The sequence below is a fragment of the Filicampus tigris genome, chromosome 11 (genome assembly GCF_054856515.1).
Source record: "Filicampus tigris isolate MCC_2025a chromosome 11, RoL_Ftig_1.0, whole genome shotgun sequence".
Taxonomy (NCBI): Eukaryota; Metazoa; Chordata; class Actinopteri; order Syngnathiformes; family Syngnathidae; genus Filicampus; species Filicampus tigris.
Window position 1 is genome coordinate 22,669,648 of NC_141227.1, and position 8,662 is coordinate 22,678,309.

Here is an 8,662-nt window from a genome sequence, read left to right on the forward strand (position 1 = left end):
CACAGATTGGAAATGATGCTCTAATGGCCGTCACATGGCCGCCGCATAATCAAACGCCGAGCCATCAGTTCAGAGGTAATGGACACTGGCCAACATTAGCCAGCGACATTAGCAAGCTGCGCCGCCCTGCGAATATCCAACTCGGCAAACATTTAAATCCTACAGACCTGTTAAAATGCTAATTGCCGTATTTGCAGACACTAAAGAAAAGTTAGCCACCATATTTCTGCAAATTGTACCCATTTATTTACTCAACTGCAGATGGGAGGAGGCGCTCGGTCCATTTTTTTGAATAATAATAAACGATAGTACCGGTATATTATAGTTTATGTCAAGTGAATGTGGAGTTCAAATTAAAAAAAATAAAAAGGGCTATTACACGGCAAAACAACAAATGTGCACTACATTGTGGAGCATTTACATGCCAGAGTCTTAGTTTTACTCTATCTACAAAACATTAAAACGCAACATTGGAGAACAATTGAATGTCAGAGTGTAGGTCTCAAACAGGGAGGCACGTAAACATTGGGGAGAAATCACATCATAGCCTAGAGAACATAAAAATAGACAACATTGTGGATCCATAACATGTCAGAGTCTAAGTTGAAAGCATGGAAGCACACAATATTGTGGGGTGATCAGATGTCAGAGTAGAAATTCAAGTTTAATCCACAGAACATAAAATCTAAAATAGTCATAGTCTAATAAATGAAAGCATGCAATGTGGCGGAGTGATCATGTCAGAGTCTATGTCCAAATCTAATCTACAGAACATAAACGGAGAGACATACAACACTGTGGAGGACTTGCATGTCGGAGTGGTATAAACCAGAAACATGGAGACACAATATTGTGGAACAATTCCAGCTGAGTCTGTCTAATTCTAAATGACAGAACGTTAACACGGACACACACAACATTGTGGCATGATCCCGTCACAGTCCAAGCAATACAGAATATAAAAAACCGACACAATATTCTGGAGTACCGGTAATCACATGTCAAAGTCTGTAAAGTCTAGATGACAACATCATGTTAAAGGAGTCTAATCGACAGAACGTTAGCATAGGAACACACGACACACACCTCGTGGACTAATCATCGCAACGTAAAAGTTAACACAAGGACGCACACAACATTGCGGAGCAATTACATGGCCGTCTGCTAGAGGGACAGACACGATTTTGAGTAAATATTGTTTTCGCTGAAGATGAAACGTGACATCGTTGGCATCCATTTGAGGCGTGTGGCAGCCATTTTGACTCGACACAAACTTAGCAAACGTGGTTCCCTGCCCTACGAATGGTGACTGTTCTTGCACTAAACACGTGGACTGTTACCGATTTAGCTTGCTTTGGGTGCTCTCCCGCCGTCATCCGCCCCCTTGCCAATTACCTCCCCGTCAGTCTGTCACACTTTGTAGCACAATAAAGGCGTGCTCAATTGATGCCGTCCCGCCTTTATCCCCTTGATAAAGCACGGCAATTAAGGCTCATGTCTCTTTGCTCAGGCCCCTTTGATGGCGCACAAAAAAGGGAAGCCAAGAGAGACGCTGGAGACGCTCATGTTAGAAACCAATATGATGCAATGAGCACAAATGGAGTACGTAGAGAAATTTTGCAGAAATTATTAGAATATCCACAATGATATATATATTTTTTTGTGTGCAGAAATCATATTTGTCACATTTCCCTGCAGAGGTCATGGCTAAAATGAATAGCTGTTAAGTCTTTCTGCAATGTGAAATAAATGACCCCCAAAAAAAAAAATGATCAAAAAGAGACAAAATACAATAATGCATAAATGTAAAACAGGAAATGTGTCATTAAAATTAAAATATTAACAATGAAATAAGTTTAGGAAAAATACGCTTAGAAACAACAAAAGTGAAACATGTTACATTAAGATGTATTGAGAATGTTTTGGGGGAAAAAAAAGGGAATTAAAAAAAAATAAATATTAATATTTCTGTGTTAGAAAAATGTAATTTAAAAAAAAATAACAACACAAAAATAAAAAAAAAACTATCATTGCATTAAAATAATTTTTTTTAAAAATGGATAGAAAACATGATTTATATTAAACTTCCATCATTTTGGGGGCTTAAAATAAACACAGTTGCGGTCAATTTAGTTTCTTGCGACGTTTGTAATAAACATTTACACGCTAAATGCTGCTTCACCATGTTGAGTTTGCACTCAAGAAGTGATGTACGTCCAAACTTCTGTTGTCACAACTTGGATGGATTCATAAGCCTTTCAGCGGACAGCGACAATACAAATCTACCTTGCATTAAATGAAACAAGCTACCAACTTGGCCAGTCTTGAAAGGTGGTGTCAGCTCTTCTGGAGGTTGAGTGATTCTTCATCTTTGACCTCAACTTGCAAACAAACACGCCCCTTCGTTTTCGCCACTCATTCACAAGCCATCCGCCCTAAATTGATGGACGGCCATCGCCACGGCAACGGCACTAAACGCTGGACTCGCTGGCCAAAAGTAGAAACAGAAGGTGGCAGCCTTGTGAAGGGCTGCCTGTATACGGACAATAAGGAAAGCGTCCATGCGAGGAGTGAAAGTGCCAGATATGGGCAGAAAACAAGAGCTGCGATTGCGTAGGAGGTAGACAACGTTGTGCGTTTGGCAAGAAACAGGAACGTGAAAAGTAATTGAAATGTTGTGGCGGAATTAAAAAGTGTGGCTAATTACAGAGCAAAAGGCAAAAAGAAGATTTAAAAATCCCAGCAGGATGCCGACAACAAAATGCAACACTCTTGCTTAGTGAGTTACTTCAGCTGTATGCCGTGAAACCAAGAAAAATGAAGGGGGAAAAAAAAAAACATTTGGCAAACACCTGCCCAGTCTAATGAGATCCAGAACACAAACAAAATGATAAAATCATATTTCCTTAGAGTCCCTCGGATCAATCAATCAATAGTTTTTCATTTGTTTCGATATCTACAGGGAATATTAAATATATTGATCCGGAAGTGACACAAAGGTGGGACTACTAATATGTCATTCATACTTTGCTTTTATATGTCCTCTATATTTTCCAATAATTCACAAAAATTCAATTTTCACAAAGAAAACAACAACAACAAAATAGCTGCATTATATATTCATCACTACTTAGTAGTGGTGTTTTTCATATTTGTATGAAATAATGACTTATTTAATTATAATATTTATATAAAGTAATTATCCATGATTAAAATAACATACAATATTTTGTAATCCAATATGGGTTAACCTGATAAAAAATTGAGTTTCAAAAGATGATAATGGAGAAAAACGTCAAGAAATGAGGCCTAAATGAGGTGTAAGTCTAAAATTTGGATGCACACAACTTTGTGGAGCGATCACACAACATCGTGGAATGACCATATGTCAAAGTCTATGGGACATAAACATGAGCACGCCACAACATTGTGGCGCACATGTCAGATTCTAAGTCGAAAAACACGGACACATTTCGGAGTCGAACTCTGAGTGTCGTTGACCAAACATGATAGACACAACATTATGGAGAAAATATTTTAAAACTCTGGAGAAATCTCAGAGCCTTCTAAAACCTGGACGTACGTAACATTTCGGAGCGATTACATTTTAGAGCGTGAGTAAAAGTACGGTCTTGAGAAAACACAGACACTAAACTGTGGAGCGATTACATGTCAGAGTCCAAGTCTAGAGAACACACCGTAAATATGGATGCACAACATTGTGGGGCAATCAAATGCCAGAGCCTTCATCCAAAACATGGACACACGCAACATTGTGGAGCGACATGGCAGAGTCCAAGTCCGAAAGATGGATCCACACAACAATGATCATCAAAGTCTAGTCTAACGGATAACACTGTGGAGGGATCACGTCTCGTCTACAGAACACTTACGACACCAGATTGTGGAGGTCCCACACCTCCGAGTCCATTGCAACTAGACGCCATCTTCAGTACCGTGCAGGGAACTCATTTTGCGGGACTGTATAAGTACTTGAGTACGTTCCGCTGTTTTGGTTAGGTATGGTAATCGTCTAGAGCAGTGTTGTGCAGTTGTTGGGTCCACATGGTTTTCATCCTGTGCCAGCATCGCCACATGCCGTCCAGTTACCTGGGAGTGGGCGCCTCGCCACTCAGCTATGTCGCCGCCGACAAAAAGTGCTGACAGCAGAAGTGTGGAGAGAGTGATGAGACCCCCCGCCGACCGCCGCCATGCCTTTCTGGCTGCCCGGGAGCCACCGGAGGCACGGGTATCCGAGCCTGGCGTACTAACAGACAAAAAGACAAGCGCGGCCCGGACTACTGGTATTGTTTTAGGATGATTACAAGAGTACGCCTCGCGATGATTGACTGCCAAAACAGTCCAGGGTGGACCCCGCCTCTCGCGCGGTACAGACCAGTCTGTACTGTGAGTAAGTGGAGCGGTGGTATTTTTATATTTTTATCGCGATGAAATAAATGGAGCTAAACAAATTGTTATTTTACGGACAAAAACCTTGTTTTTAATGGCCGCAACTGGCCAGGTCGCTGATGCTGTAGTGGTACACACGCCTGTGCTGTGTGTGGGCAGCGTGGGATCGGTTCCCGGCTCAGTGTCTGTGTGTGCCCTGCGATTGGCTGGCGACCAGGTCAGGGTATAGTCCGCCTTTTGCTCACAGTCAGCCGGGATAGGTTCCAGCACCTCCCCGCGAACCTCTACACGATAAGCGGTGTGGAAGATGACACATGACACAATTGGCCAGCTCATCTGTCCATTAGGTTGAAAAAAAAAAAAAAAAAAAAGGTCTAATGTATGTCTAATGTATGTAAAATAGTTCATTTGATTAATAAATAAAATCATTCACTCATGTTTCCATGTTATTATTTGTATAAATTTAACATTAATTAACCAATTATTTGATTACATTTATAAAAAGAAAAATCTCAAACATAAATATAAAATATGTCATTTTATTTTATTATTTAATAATTTACAATTAATAAATTAACCAATCATTCAATGACATGCACCAATGAAAATAAGTACATTACATACATACCTTGTACATACATTTTAATGGATCCATTTTTTTTTAAAAAGCTTGTAAATTACTCAAACAAATATTACAAAACTCTTTAGAACATAAATGCTGTGTGGGCTGAATTAAAAACTGGCGAGTTTGTATAAGATTCCTCTGCTATGCTTAAGTTAAAATGTTACTGTAAATAAGTGGCACCGATTTTTCATGTTTCTTCCATGAAATGACACAGGTGCACTGTGAATGGTTTTTTTTTGAATGCGTTTAGTTTTGTCAGAGAGCAACACTCAATTTTTAAAATGCATTTTTATCACTGTTAGTAAAAGCCAACACGTTTATTTTGTGCTGCTCATAACTAATAGATAAAATCACATTGAAAGTATATTCAATGAGGCAAAGGGAGCAAGTAGGCTCACTGTTGGCCAACACAGATGCGATGCGGCACACAGTCCATGCTTATTTTGCTTGCAACTACACAAGGCTTCAGTCCTAGTCTCTGCTGCCACCGTGTGGTAGCACTGAAAACATACTTTCCAAGCGCTGATTTAAATGCATTAAAGTCTTGTACCAGTAGAGGGAGCCCAAAAAACACTAGTTCACTAGAACGCAAACTGAAGTGAAGCTGTAGATGTTTTGTTTGTTTTTGATTAAGACGAAATCGGCTGATTTGCACTATTACCGATAACGATGCGTACCAAAATATTGCTTGAGGTAATGTCCTCAGTTTCTTCGTCAAACTTCCATTGTATGCAAAGCCACAAAAAGCCAAAGGAAAATCATAACCTCTTAGTTAATCCCTTGACAGTTCTATTGCATTGTTTGTAAAACATTGAAAGAGAAAAGTGGCAAGAAATCGACCTAAACCAGATGAAAATATGGACGCATGCAACATTGTGGAGCGATCGCACATCAAGGGGTCAAATTGCAAGTCAAACTGACCGGAAATAAGGATGAATTCTACTCTCGGAGTGGCCCGGGATGGTGCCGCGTTCATCTGGAAATGCAAACTTGGGCACGGATTTCTAAATGTCAATTGTAATCCCTGGATGGAGACGGCTTTGCAGGGGATGTCCCGGTCACCTGGTCCGACATATCGCACCATCACGGCCAAGTCTCAAGAGGAGTGGCGTGAGGTTATTTCAGGATGTGCGGATTTCAAACTCTCTATCTGTGTTTGCCCACCACTCGTCCTTGTCTTGGTCCACTCTCAATACACCATCATGTTGATTTGCGCGCGTGTGCATGTGTTTACAACGTGTCAAGTGAAAGTGGAGCTGGAGAAGCAAGGCCTAACTGGGTGTAGCTAACTGCGGCGTAGACCCCTTCCCCGCATCACCTGAATATAAAGGTGGACGCAACACAACATTGTGGGGCCGCAGTGGGACAGGGTCATAGTCTAAGTCTGGTAATCAGAACATTAACAGGCAAAAACAATGCTGGGGAGCAATCAGATCAGACGTCAGAGTTGAAGTCTAAAACAGGAACACCCGCATTGTGGAGCGAGCAAATGTCAAAGTCTAAGTGACACGACCTTGTGGAGCAGCAACGGGACAGAGTCATAGTCTTATGCAGGCAAGTCGAAGTCTAGCATTCAGTACATAAACCTAGGCAAAAGCAATGTTGGGGAGCAATCGGATATCATAGTTGAAGTCTCAAACATGAAAACACATATCGTGGAGCAAATGTAGGAGTCTAAGTGACACAACATTGTGGAGCAATCACATCAGAGGCTGAGCAGTCTACAGTGTAGTCTACACAACAAACATACACACAGACACAAAATGATCACATCACAGTGTGCTCTGTGATCACTCCACAATCTTGTGTGTGCGTATGTTTATGTTCTGTAGACTAAATTTACAATTTGACATGTATTTGGGGTCGCTCCACAATGCTGTGCGTATGCAAATTTTAAAAGACAAACGCGATCGCGCTCGCTCCACACTGTTGTTTGTGTCCATGATTTAGGCTGAAACTGTCGTGGTTGCTCCACAATGTTGTGCGTCGACGTGAATGTTCTGATTACTTCTGTTGACTCGTTCACATTTGTGTCAGACCAATAGCATCAATGAAATAATTAGTGACCAGAAACTATTTGTCATATTAATAATATTGATCAAATGGTATATTATCACTCAAGCGCTGGAAGGGAAACAAAAAGGACCTGTTTTGGTGTACGACCTATCAGGGACACGTGCCCCCTACGGCCCCCTCTTATGTCCGGCTCCTCCCTGTGGCGGCGGTTGGCCCTCTTCAGCCAAGAGGAACTTGTCAAAGGATTAGAAGTCCCCCAAGACATGGCGCCCTCCTATTTCTGCACTCAGCAGATTGTCTTTCCAGCATGTCAGTAAACAGCTGGACAAACACTCCAAGTCACTTCATCAATTGAGGTGAAGAGCAACTTTTATGGCTTGCTTTGCTTTAGCGTTTGGCCTCACTGAAAACGCCATAAAAGCTAAAGGTGTGTTCAAACACAAGATACTGGAGGTCTTATCTCGACAGTGAGCCTGTCTGTTTGTGAAAGCAGAGGGTATGTAAAGTGATTAATTTGCATCTTAGTGTCGCCATCATAAAAGCTTTAACTGTACAAACAATGGTAGAAGGATCCTTTTTAACGTTGATGACAAATATAACCGGTCAGTCAACCGCTGTGTAATAACACAAGGAAAAATTCAATAAAGTAAAAGTAGCACTTGAAGACAGCAGATATGTGATGCTGTTGCCTAATGGCATTTGGGTTGGATTTCCTTTGATAAAGCCGTGTGATAATATTGCATTGCTCATATTTTACTGAGCAGACGATCCTTTCCAACGTGGCGACATGTTACATTTCTGGCTCGTTCGCTATCATCGCACTTTTCCTCAATGACATCAAAAAAAGCCAATGTAAAAGTCAAACAACAAGTTTTTAGCTGTAGAAAGACATTTTGCTTCGAGGTTTTGTCACTAACATGTTTGCCAGCACTGTGTAAACACAAGACATTCTATCTGAAGAATTTTCAACTTTCCCCCATGATTTGTATCACACACAATTAGGCTGGAGGGGAAATGACTAACTACAGGACATCATTGAATGGGGCTACTTTCATGATGGAATCAACTAAAAGCAGTCCTTTTGGCCAAGTGGAAAAAACTAAGTCTAGTCTTGTATGGAACATGAACATAGACACACACACACACAAAAGCAGAAGCAATTGGGTGAGCATGTTAGCAACAAATGTGCCCTTCTGAGTGGCTTACCTATTAAATGTGGACGTTTTCAAGGTGGACCTCCTGTGTGAAAGATTACCCTGCAATAGAAACATGAAAATGTTCTATGACTTGCATTCAAGTGTGAATTAAAAAAAAAAAGCATAACCGCAACACGGCAGTGTATGCATGGGCTTATCATTCCATCCATTCTTAATAGCGCAATAAACGTTTTCACAACAAAAGCCTATGCCATCTGACTGGTGGGTGGCGTTGCACCAAAATCTGGGCTCCCAAAATTAATCACCACGAAGGGGCCCCCCCCCCGCCGATGTCCATAGGCCCCAAAATGCTTGGGATCCCTAGAAAGACAATCGAGCTAATATGCATTTTGGGGGATTTTAAATTAGACTACCCACAAGGTACAGAACTCCATGCTCAGGCTTCCAGAGAATT

General features: G+C 41.1%; 1 protein-coding gene across 1 annotated transcript in view; it reads right to left on the reverse strand.

Moving 5' to 3' along the window:
- LOC147140192 (uncharacterized) overlaps positions 1 to 8,662 on the reverse strand; it is a 40,950-nt gene that overhangs the window by 31,265 nt on the left and 1,023 nt on the right. The window contains exon 2 of the mRNA XM_086045454.1: positions 8,258 to 8,307. The gene's annotated coding sequence lies outside the window, so the exon portion shown is untranslated. The remainder of the gene's footprint in view (positions 1 to 8,257; positions 8,308 to 8,662) is intronic.